The following is a 13147-nucleotide window of genomic DNA, read 5'->3' as shown; positions in this document are numbered from 1 at the left end:
TTTAAGTAAGGGGGCTGCTACACAGAGGAAGGTTGACCCATTTGTCTCCCTGGTCTTGAGACCTTAGGGCATCAAGAGAGGAAAGCTGGGTACAGGCCTGGTGATGGAGGAGACTCAGGTGAGCAGGGTGCTGAGAAAGCTGGTGGGAGATTATGAAGAAAACTCAGGTCTTGAGGAAGCCAGAGCCATGAGGCAGAGGAAAGTGTGGGGTCAGAAGCAAAGACCTCGAGTTAGAGTCTCCCTTGTCTGGGTCTTGTCTTCTCACTAGAGCAGGAGCACCTGGGAAGGAAGGGGTCTCGTCTTCCCAAGGTGGAGCCTGCTCTCCTCTTGAGTGAGAAATGATGGGCCTGGGCTTAAGCCATCTCCGTCACCTTGGTTAATTTGCCTGCTGGGTCTAAGCATCAGAATCATCTTCTTAATCCTAATCAGTAAGTGTCTGGCATTGACTAGCAGCTCAAGTCCTGTTTTTCTCTGAACTCCAGTGCCCTTCAGGTGGAGACCTCCTGCAGCTTGGGTAATCTCCAGTACAGTTCTGATCAGCGATCAGTTTCTTCCAGATAGGAGCTATGTGTCTGTGCCTGCATACTAAGTCTCACTCTCTGTCTCACTCTTTGGAGGAGGGCATGGCACCTCACTCCAGTATTCTTGCCTGGGGAATTCCTATGGACAGGGAAGCCTGGTTGGCTACCATGGTGTCCATGGGGTCTCAAAGATAGAAGCTTTGACCACAGGAACTCAGTCCAGGATCCAGCAAACACCTGCCTGCCTTGTGGATTCAATACATCGAGGATCAGGCCCGAGACTGCACAAGTGCAGAGGACCACGCCCCCTGGCTTCAGGGACTGAGGTGGACTGGGGCCATGCCAGCGGGAGCTTCGGAAGTTGAAGCCTTCTGCTTCTGCTTCCCCGGATCCGAGTCAGGCGGGGCGGCCAAGGGGCTAGAAAGCTGGCAGCTCCCCGCCCCCCACCCCTCCACCCTCTGTCTTGCCCGGAGCGGCGGGCAACAAATGGGGGCGGGGGCGGGGGTGGGGAGTCGGCTCTGCTTCGCCTTCCAGGGCGAAGCTCAAGGATGCTCCGTGAAGCTCCTGGCTTCTTATGATACTGAAGCTGCAAAAGGATAGGATCCCATGCAAATAAAGGCCAGTGTAGCGGAAGGCTAGTTACCTTTAATTAAAAGGAAGGCACCTGGAGTCCCAGCCAGTGGGAGGAACAGGGATCTAAAGCAAGTCTGCCAGCTGCTGGGGTGGTGGGGGTGGGGGGTTGGGAGAGGCGGAGCTGAGCCTAGCAAGGCTCACCCTTTGCTCCAGGCCCCTCTTTTCGTGTCCCCACTCTCCTCCCCAAGCAGAGGAGGGGCATCCTCACCTGGCCACCGCTGGGGCAAGGCACCGGGCATCTGGAGAAGAAGAGGGGCTTTTCTGTTCTTTGGAATAGTTCTGACTTTGTGCCCCTGGCCCAACACCCTGTACCCAGCTCCCAGACCCCAGAGTCAAAATTGTCTAGAGGAAATCATTGACCCCAAGTGACCAGGCAAGTGAGAAATAGAGTCATTCCCCCAGGATTGCCAGAGTCAGGGCCCTTCTGCTACCAGCTGGAAATTCCATGAGGCCAGGAGTAGCAACTACAGGCTTCCCTGGTGGCTCAGTGATAAAGAATCTGCCTGCAATGCAAGAGACTTGGGGTCAATCCCTGAGTCAGGAAGATCCCCTGGGGAAGGAAATGCCGACCCAGTGCAGTATTCTTGCCTGGAGAATCCCATGGACAGAAGAGCCTGGCAGGTTACAGTCCATGGGCAAGAGTCAGACATGATTTAGCAACTGCTGCTGCTGCTGCTAAGTCGCTTCAGTCGTGTCCGACTGTGTGCAAACCCATAGCCGGTAGCCCACCAGGTTCCCCCGTCCCTGGGATTCTCCAGTCAAGAACACTGGAGTGGGTTGCCATTTCCTTCTCCAGTGCATGAAGGTGACGAGTGAAAGTGAAGTCGCTCAGTGGTGTCCGACTCTTCTCGATCCCATGGACTGCAGCCTACCAGGCTCCTCCACCTATGGGATTTTCCAGGCAAGAGAGAGTACTGGAGTGGGTTGCCATTGCCTTCTCCAGATTTAGCAACTAAACAACAAAAAATAGCAATATCTATTGTATCATATATAGTATTACGTGTTGTTGTGTAGTAGGTACACATAGCAATACTAATAATACAGGTAATACTGACGAATATATTAAATGAAATAAATGGACAAGGTAGCCTTTATTTACTGTAAAGTTTGTATCAGTCTACAGTATTACCATGGCTTCTAGCGTTTCAAAGTACTTCCACACACGCCAGTTCATAAGAGCCAACCCAGTGAGATTAGTGAGGAAGATATCCTGAAGAACTTTGTACTGAAAATGAAAAACTATGGCTTAGAGACACTGAGTGTTTTTTGCTCAGGACACATTTCTAGGAAATATTCCTTTGCACTGGGACTAGAAAGCCAGTACACTTTCCATCTCCCACTTAGTCCTCATTTATAAAGTTGGGGACACCAAGGCCCAGCCAGGTCCTTGGCCTCCGCAAGGTCCCATAGCCTCGGTCTCAAGTCTAAGACCCTGTGTGTCTTAGTTGCTCAGTTGTGTTGATTCTTTGCCACCTCATGGGCTATAGCCCTCCAGGCTCCAGGCTGTGCATGGACCTGGCAGGAATTGTGCAGGCAAGAATACTGGAGTGGGTAGCCATTCCCTTCTCCAGGGGATCTTTCCAACCCAGGGATCAGACTTGGGTCTCCTGTATTGTAGGCAGACTCTTTACCATCTAAGCCACCAGGGAAGCCCAGCCTCCTGACTCTCAACCAATTCTCTCTCTCTCTTTTTCTTTTTCCTGTCCTACATAGAGGCAGATATTCTTTACATAACTTTCCAACCACACCCCCGACTCTCTCCTGGTCATTGTTTCTCTGTCACTCAGTCACAAGGGTGCTATCTGTGTCCAGATCGGAGCGGGATTTGAAATCCAAACTCCTTAGCAACTTTGAGTGCATGCTTCCTCTCTCTCCCATCAGCCCATCAAACACAGTCTGGGTCCTGGACCAACATCTCTGTTCTCTCTTGTCTGATCTGTCACCAGACAAACTTCTCCTGGGCCATTGGGAAGTTTTGAGAAGAGCCAAATCTGTCTTCCCTTTTGGGGGGACCCTAAGTCTGAGTCCTCCAGAAAACATAGGAAGGTAAGGGGGCTAGCACTTATATTCAATCTGTTTTTCATAGGACTGCAACCTATCACCACCAAACCCAGGGTGAAACTGAGAGTCAACAGGTGACCGTGACAATGTTTCCACCACCCCATCCCCATCATGCCTTCTCCACCTCTGACGCTCCCATCAGCCTGAAGGGAATTATGGTACCGCAGCCTCTCCGTGCCTGCAACCTGGACTCCTCCAAGTCTTTCTCACACTGCACCAGGAAGAACTTTCTAAAATAGGAGTCTGGCCACTCTTTCCCCACCTCCCCCACTAGAATCTGCTTAGACACGTCCCTTTGCTTTTTAGGATAAAGTCCAAATTCCTTATGGACTACTCTGATCCAACCCTGCACACTTTCCCAGTCCTATCCCTCAGCCCTCACCATACCTGTGCACAACCAGCTGCGCACACACACATATTCTATAATTACACTTCATTTATCACTTTAGGCTTCCCAGGTGGCACAGTGGTAAAGAATCCACCTACCAATGTAGGAGACACAGGTTTCATCCCTGGGTCAGGAAGATCCCCTGAGGAAGAAAATGGAAACCCACTTCATATTCTTGCCTGGAGAATTCCATGGACAGAGGAGTCTGGTGGGTTACAGTCCACGGCATTGCAAAAGATGTGAACACAATTGAGCAGCTGAGCATTCACGCTTTCTCACTATAGTGAGTTCGGTTCCCTAAGAGCACCTGCCAAACCCTCTTCCCTTGCCTCCAGTCTCTGGATCTGCACTTGCATTATTTTTTTCTGCTCATGTCAGACTATTCTACTTTCTCCTTTTCCTCTGTTTGGTTGGTTCTACCTTTTCCTTCAGGTCTCTGCTTACAGGTCCTTTTTGAACAGCTAAAATTTTGTGAGGTGCCCTCCAGATTTTTTGCTGCTTATAATTCCCACTCTCCACCCTACCCCATCACAGCAGGCAGCACACCTCCCTTCAGACCTGTCTGTTCATTCCATAGGACATGATTCTTGTTCTGGTCAGCACGATATTCCCAGGTCTCAGCAGAGTACTCAGCACTTAACAGATGCTTGATAAAGATTTGCACAATCAAATACATGGAAAGGAAGCATTGGGGTCACAGGAATAGGGAAAGAAAGAAAGAATAAGGAGAGGGTTGGAGGGAGGGGAAGAGAAAGGGCTATCCTGGTGAAGTCATCCAGGCATTATATTCAATATCATAACTGCTTCAAATCCATCATTCCTCACATTTCTTAAAAGTTTGCAATTCACCCCACCCTGCTGATAGGATGTGAGTATTATATGCATTTTTTTCTAAGTATGAAGAACCTGAGAATCAGAGTGGGTGAGTGACTTTCCCAACATCACACAGCTCAGAGCAAGACTGTATCATAAACTCAGGTCTCTCCCAACTCCTCAGGCTCCAGAATAGAGAGACTGAGTCCCAACCATGGAAGTCCAGCTCTCTCTTGAATCTTGAAGGAGAGACTATAACACTGAATTCAGTCACCCAATTTGACCTATGAAGGTGGCTTTGGGATCCCAGGGAGCAGAAATGCAATTATTCCCTGATTAGTTTGGGGCAGTCCAGAATGTGCTCAGGAGGAAGAACATTCCCCAGCAACATCTGTACACCATGGAGGATACCAATGACCCTGGATGAGGCAATCTCACAGGTACCTCCACCTGACCTGCTTACCTTCCATCTTGAAAGGGATATTCAAGGGTCATGAAAAGAGAAGCCAGACTAGGCTTGAGGGAAGCCGAGTAGTTCATCCCTATTTTAAAGGTGCCCACCCCACCCTGTGCTTTTGAACTGTGGTGTTGGAGAAGACTCTTGAGAGTCCCTTGGACTACAAGGAGATCCAACCAATCCATTCTGAAGGAGATCAGCCCTGGGATTTCTTTGGAAGGAATGATGCTAAAGCTGAAAACTCCAGTACTTTGGCCACCTCATGTGAAGAGTTGACTCATTGGAAAAGACTCTGATGCTGGGAGGGATTGGGGGCAGGAGGAGAAGGGGGCGACAGCGGATGAGATGGCTGGATGGCATCACTGACTCGATGGACATGAGTCTGAGTGAACTCCGGGAAATGGTGATGGACAGGGAGGCCTGGCGTGCTGCTATTCATGGGGTCACAAAGAGTTGGACACGACTGAGCAACTGAACTGAACTGAACCTCACCCTGTGCTCCCATAATCCCATTTTTCAGTTTCAATTTTTCCAGGAAAATATCCACGTACATACACAAAGAGTTTATCGAACAATTTTGATAAGAACCCAGATAAGTGATAAATATCCATCGAAAGGAGGACAGTTACTTAGACTCCGTCCCATTCACATTTTGGACCCTGATGGAAAAGTTCAAAAGGACAAGGCAGACGTGTCATTCTTGAGATGCAAAGATGTTTCAGATGTTGCTAGTGAATAAGCACAACTTGCAGAGCAAAACCCTTTCATTATGCTGCTAAGCAGAGTGAAACTTACTTCTGGTATGCTTCTACACACGCTAAAACACACACTCCAGGTCATTTCTGCAGTTACAGACATTAGGTATGAATAGAAGAACAAATATTGAAAAGATAACAGGGTTACCTCGGGCTAAGGGCTGGAAGAAGGGAGACATTTATCATTTCTGTTTAAATTATTTATGACCTATTATATGTATAAGCTAAAAGTAAATAAATAAAAACAAAGAAAACTAGAGAAGACACTGGCTTATCAATAAATCTGAAAGTGACAGATCAGACATCCCTGCCAGACTCCCCTCTCCCCAGCCAACTCCACCCAGGCCACCTGGGAAGCCGAGGCCCATGCCTGCCCCTCCAGGAATGATGTCTTATGTTCTGGAGTCACAGGAACAGAGTCGGGGAGGAGAGTTCTCTGGTTGAAGAGTTTGGCAGAGTTGGTCTGGTCTAAGAGCACAGTCTCAGGGAGCCCAGCGTGGGTGCACAGCCCAGATGAGGGGGTAAGAGACAAAGCAGCTCACAGGTACCTGGTGGCCTTGTGCTCTGGTTTTCCCAGGAACCTGCAAGTTCAATTCTCCTCCCCAGTGCCATTCCCCCACTGCTCTTAGGAATCTCTCAGTGTCTCTTCGTGTCCTGAGTATGGTGACAGTGACACCACCCCCCGAGGTCCATGAGCAACACTCTGCATCACCTGTGTTGTGACTAGGTTTTCTGTTTTTGTTGAGGCAGGCATACAGAATCTCAGTTCCCTGACCAGGAACTTGGAGCACATGCCCCCTGCAGGGGAGGTGCAGAGTCTTAAGCACTGGACTGATAGGGACGTGCCTGTGACTAGTTTTATTTCCATTCTAGTAACCATTTCTGAGCATCCTTTGTGCTCCAATGCTCTGTCTGACTTAAGCATCATAACAATATGAAAGAAGTACCCTTATTGGTCTCCCTTCTCAGACTTAGAAGCTTCAGCTCGGAGAAGTTGGGTGCTTGGCACAAGATCACACCACCTGTACAGAGTGGTGCCAGAGCATCAGATTTGAGCACCAGATTCCCAGCCTGGAAGAGAATGGTGACTCCTACACTTTCTCTGTATGACGGAAGGGCAGGTGTCAGGATCTGAGTGGGAAAAGATCCTTCTCTAGGACTATGGGGTCTCTCCCCCAACCCCCCAGAGTGAGCCTGAGAGAAGTGATTCTACTTGGAAAACTAAAGTTTCAGAGCAACAAGATGAAAGTTTGCAAGGAGAGAGGCAATGTAGATGAAGTGAACAGGAGTCATCAGGCCGACAACTTCAAAGGAGAGGCATTAAGGATGAAAAAAGGGCATTCTACCTTACATAAAGACCACATGCCTACAAATGGAAAGAACTTTTTAAGAAGTTTCAGAAAAGATACAGATTTTTTTTTAAATTGGAGTGTAGTTGGTTTACAATGCTATGTTAGTTTCAGGAGTACAGCAAAGTGAATCATTTCTAGATTCTTTTCCCATATAAGCTATTACAGATTATTGAGTAGGGTTCCCTGAGCTATACAGTAGGTTCCTATTAGTGATCTATTTTATATACAGTAGGGTATATACGTCAATCCTCATCTTCCAATTTATTCCTCCACACCTCTCCCCCAGTAACCATAAATTTATTTTCTATATCTGTAACTCTGTTTCTGTTTTGTAGATAAGTTCTTGAGGATCTAATGTACAACATGGTGACTAGAGTTTATAACACTGTTTTATATAGTGGTGGCGCAGGTGGTAAAGAATCTGCCTGCCAATGCAGGAGATGCAAAAAATGTAGGTTTGATCTTTGGGTTGGGAAGATCCCCTGGAGGAGGAAATGGCAACCCACTCCAGTATTCTTGCCTGCAAAATCCCATGGACATAGGAGACTGGCCAGCTAGAGTCCATAGGGTCACAAAGAGGTGGACACAACTGAGTGACTGAATACACAGACACACACAGACACACACACTCGCAAGAGAGTAGAACTTACATATTCTCACTAAAATAAACAGACGAATGAATGAGATGATGGGTGTGTTAATTAACTAGATGGTGGGAATCCTTTCACAGTGTATACATATATCAAATCACTGCGACATATGCCTTAAATATCTTACAATTGTATTTGCCAATTATATTTGTCAATTTTATTTGTCAATTATATTTGTCAATTATACCTCAATAAAGCTCAAAACACAGGGGGAATAAAAAGGAAAATCCATAGGTAGATGATTAACTCATTCTTGACACAAATGTGTTCTGTGTCTGCACTCTGCTAAGTGTATAAAAACTCAGTTAGGGAGAAAGGTAAGACTCAACATGACTTCCACCTTAATTTTTTTTTCATTCTTTCATCCTGTCTGTGAATCTCGGCAGTGTAAATCTCATTACTAAGGGTCATGCTTTCTCCTATTAAGCCACTGATGGCCCCTGAAACTGACAAACAAAACAGTTTTTCTAGTTTGCTTCTTCCTGGTTTGTTCCGATAGCTTTCTTGGAGCTGTTAAGGCTGTTCTGCCCTGTAAACAGCCTGTGGGAAAGTGGAGGGAAGGCTGTCTCAGGTCACATGAGCCCAAGTTCCCATCATGACTCCACTGCCCGGCCATGGGATGATCCAGAGCAGCCCCTATGCCCATGTTTCCCCAAAACTCAGTTTCACTGGCTGTTGTGGAAAATAAATAGGGTTAAATGTAAGGCATTTGACAGTTTCTGGCATTTAGTAATACTTCATAAATACTAGTAGATTTAGCTGTTGTTCTTAGAAGGAACTGCATGTTCAGTGTTCCATCAACGTGATGGCGTGTCCCCTCCTCCTACGGGGACCAAAGAGGACCACATTGTTGGGACAACTAGAGTCTAAAGACCAAAAACGGAGAGGCCAAAGCTCTGCTCCTCCAAACGCAGGGGAGTCAAAGGCTGTCGAGTCTGTGGAAGAATGCAAGAGGTCTAAACAGGAAGAGAGTTTTGGGCCCAGCCAAGGCCCAAAGCATGGCAAGGTGCCCAGGGTTACTCAGCTTAGAATGTGGGAAGCCTTCCAGGGGGTAGGCAGTGAAGGCTGGGGGCAAGAGGCAGGTTAAACCTTCCAACTCCTTCTCCATCCCTCAGCTTCTCCTGCCTCCTCCCACCATATCGCCAGGGTCTCAGATCCTTTCATCAGGGTCCTGGGCACTACCAGGTTGTGTTCTATGGTTTGTGCCAACATCAGACACCTCTGGCCTTCCAAGGCCGCAAAGAACAAAACCAACCCTGAATCTGATGAAAAAAGTCTCAGACCTGGTTTTTTCCCTTGGAACCTCCCCAAGGACAGCTGTCAGGAGGGCAGCCCACTTCAGTGCCCTGTCGTCCACCTAAGAGGATTCCTGTGTCCTGACCCCCTCTGCTCTGGGCTGGACTCTGGGGCTGGGCCAAAGGGAGGGCATTCCTGCCTGGTGAGCTGCACTTTTTTCCTGTGGCAGGAAAGTTCTCTGGCCCTGGGAGTTTGATCTCACCCTGACCACACCCTGGGATCCAGAACCTTCCTTTCTGATGGGAGGTAGAGTAGGTGCTGGGGAGTGAGGGAACTAAGTGGGAGTGAGCAGAATTTTTAACATCTAAGGCAGACCTGGGTCCCTTGTGTTTATTTGGACATTGAGTCAGCCACCTACCAGCTGGGTAACCTTGGAAATTGTACTCACTTTTCCTGGGCCTCAGTCTTCTCATCTGCAAAATGGGTGGCAAAGGAACCTAGGTCATTATTTACAACTTTTTAAAACACTGTTAAAAGCAGGAGGAAAAAAAAAAAAAATCTGACCTCTCTCTGCTTCCCCAAAGGAGATTCTTTCTTATTCAACCCTGAAAATACCAAGTCTCCCCACTCCCGACCAGCCCAGGTAGCAGCCACCAGGTGCCTTGGGGTAGGCAAAGAGCTCCAGAGACCTGTGCCCAGGACACATCCCAACCCCCAAAGCAACTGGACAGATGCCAAGGGTGGCTTTTTCCAAACTGCCTTCCACTTTCCTTTCCCCTGCCAGGATCTGTATTTGTATCTCTGTGTTTTGAAAGCCCGGTGGGTGGGGGGAGGAGAGGAGGAGTGCTGGGTAATTAATGATTGATTCTCTGGCACAGCCGCCAGGAGGCCTCAGGGCATGCTGTCGGCCACGTCCTGAGGCATGGGGGACAAGGTAAAAATCCCACCTGGCTGTGACAGAATTGGACAGGTCTGAGAAGTGAGGAAGGGGGAGAGAGTGGTGCCCTGAGCACTTCTCAGGGCATCAAAGCTCTGCCCCGGCACCACACCACGCCTCCCTACCCCATACACACATGCACTGACTCTGCTGCCCTCTCTCTGGGTCAGAAACTATTCATTGCACCCCTCACAAACACCCCCAGCCCCAGAGCCTTCCCTACACCCGCCCTGTACCCACAGCATCAGCGCACGCTCACTGGCCCTTTCCTGCCCCACTGCTCACCTGTCCATCACCCAGTGGCTCACATGGCTGTTTGACGAATGCACAGTGCTGCTGGGAAAGGATGAAAGGAACCGACTTGCACAGCAAAATTTTAGAGGAGCTTTAACTCTGCCCTTCTTGGAAGTATTGCCTGGCCTTTGTTGTCTAATAATAATTAACTTTTGTACAGAGCTGCAGTTTTCAAAGGCCTTTTACGTTCATAATTCTATTCATCCTCACAGCAAGGCTATGAGGTGGGTCTCACCCTCCTCACCCTCTCACTCCCACTGCTATCCCCACTCATATGCTACAGAAGAAGAAAGTAAGATTCAGAGAAAAGGAATGGTCCCATTTCACATAGTCAGGGCTGACAAGCTAGCCTTCTAACTCAGGGTAGGGAGCTGCTGTTTCTTTCCCAAAGGATGCACTTTAGTCCTGGGATCGTTTACTATGTAGGGGAAGGTGGCATAGTGGGTAAGCAGGGAGCAAGGATCTCCCCAAAGACAGCTGGGGACTGGGATCTCCTCCTCTGGATGGAAGAGGTCTTGGGTCCCTTCACCTAGGATATAGAGAGGTGATAGGGAGAGAAGCCTGTGGACCCACTCTGGGGTTCAAGAACCTGAGCCAGGAGGTTGCAGAATTCCATCTGCACCTAACCCAGAGACAGTTTAAACTCTGAGCTTCTTATAAAAGACCCCAGACCACCTTCCTTCCCAACTCTATCAGCTGACATGCCCAGCTCATTCTGGTTTCACCAGGACAGTTAGCCATTTTAGCACCCCAAACCCCACATCTAGGGAATGTCCTCAGTCTCATCCCCAGCTGGGTGGATTTCAGCTGAATTGTGGAAAGACAGACCCCCTTTGGAAGGTTCAGTGGATCAACTTGGAATTTAAAAGTCTCAGAAGACTCACAGGGGTTAGTCAGCCACCTGGGATGTATATTAACCTCTTGGAATGTTGAACTGCAGACAATTCATTTCCACAAAGAAACACTCAGATCTGTGGCCACACCTGCCAGATTTTTAAAGGAAACCAAAGTTACTCTCTCTTCCCTATTGATTTTCATATAGGCAAATAATTAAATTTTCTTGGAAAAACACTGAGTTTAAAAAATCATAACTGGGTTTAAACCACACATTGCCAGATGATAGTGTTAATATGAAAGGCTTATGGACATCACATCTGAGAAGGGCAGGAGAAGGTGTTGGGTTTTGAAAGAATGTACTAAATTTCCCATTGCTCCGAGCATCTTAGCATGCTAAATTTATTTGGAAATTGTAATTACATCAAAGGAAGGCTTGAGATGTTCATGCTTAACTAAAAGGATCATGGAGTTTTCCTGTTTGAGAAAAAACTGTGATAAAAGCCATATTTAAAATTATGTGTATATAATTATTAATATAAATATACAAACTTTGTGGAGCAAATGGCATGCATGCAGAGTTGTATCTGACTCTTTGTGACCCCATGGTCTATAGACCTCTAGGCCCCTCTGTCCATGGAATTTTCCAGGCAAGAATAATGGAGTGGGTTGCCATTTCCTCCTCCAGGGGAACTTCCTGACCCAGTGATCGAACCCACGTCTTGCATCTCCTGCATCTTTTGCATTAGCAGGTGGATTCTTCACCACTGCACCACCTGGGAAAATTGTGTGTATGTATATGTATATATATATGGGTTTTTTTTTCAGCTTCCTTTTGCAAAAAATCAGGATACTGGTTAATAACCATTTCCTTGGCCTTGGTTGAAAAGAATTAGAAAGTAGCAAGGAACCCAGGCCTTATTTCCCATTGTAATTAGAAAGCAGAACCAGACCCAGAGGCAACGGAGCTCACTGTGTTCTCACTGCCTGTTGGCTCTTGGCTTTGGAAGAACTCGTCCGTGGTGCCTTCTCTTGGTAACCCACTGTCACCCCAGTCTGAGGGTGGGCTGTTCTCAAGGTGTGCAGATGTGCAGATTAAGTTGTCATAGTAAAATGAATTTTTTAAAACACGAACTCACAACTGCGACCTGAATGTTTCAATAACTTGCTGTTTTTGTCCTCTGAGAAATTTTTCTAAAAGCGAAGAGGGAGACGGGGCTTTGTTCTGCTGAGCAGGAGGAAAGCATTGGCAAGACTGAAAGTGTGCATTTTAAAGGTTGTTGGTACCTGTCAGCCCCTCGGCCTGGGCAGATCTCCTGAGGTTTGCAGAGCTGTCTGGGTGAGGGCTTGTCGGGCTCACCCTGGACGGAGCACTGCCCTCCCCCAACCCCAGGCAGGAGGGGAGCTCGGGCGGACCGTCTCTGAGAGGCCTCCACACTCCACAGCTCCGCTACAGACGGCAGGGCAGGCATCAGAGCAGCTAACTGGCCGAGGCAGGGCAGAGGGGTCTGTGGGACCTATACCCAGGTCCACTTTGATCCCGACACCCTTCTTTGCTCTCTCTCTCTGGGGTGAGAGTGGAGTTGGGGGGAGGTCTGACTAGAGAAGCAGAATATCTGAACATTGTGAAACCACAGAGCAATCTTAAGTAACAATTTTCGAGAAGCACTTAAAACAATAGAGCACCAATTGTTTTTTGTTTCAAGTCACATGTAGGGGTGGAGGACCCATTTCAGGACATACATATTCTTTTTCTATTCATAGAATGATTCATTTCTGCTAAATCCAGAAAAAGCAAGGCTGGGCAGGAGGAGGAAATGGATTAACCTGAAACCTTTTGTGGGATGTTGTATGTGTGTGTATGTGTGTGCTATTCAAACATGTGCACACACACTCCTGCATTTACCCCTGTTTCCTCTGCCTCATCCCTTCCCTCTCACCCTAGTGGCTCTGGCCTCCGCATCCCAGAGCAACCCCTCCCAGTTACAAGCATCACTCTCCCCGAAGCTGTAACCCTGAGTCCAGAGCAGGCCTCAGTGTGGGAACACCCTGCTGGCTCTATAGGACATTGGTTCACCCACACAGCCATCCCTGTATCTGCTTCCTCAACAGAAGAGGAGGGCAATGAAGAAGGGGAGGAAGCTTTTGCCCCCACCAAGGGCTTCTCATCTCCACCCAGAGAGCTCTTCTTATCCAACCCTTCTTACCCCTGCTCC

The sequence above is a fragment of the Capra hircus genome, chromosome 11 (assembly GCF_001704415.2).
Source record: "Capra hircus breed San Clemente chromosome 11, ASM170441v1, whole genome shotgun sequence".
NCBI classification, from domain to species: Eukaryota; Metazoa; Chordata; class Mammalia; order Artiodactyla; family Bovidae; genus Capra; species Capra hircus.
Note: the sequence above shows the minus strand (reverse complement) of the source record.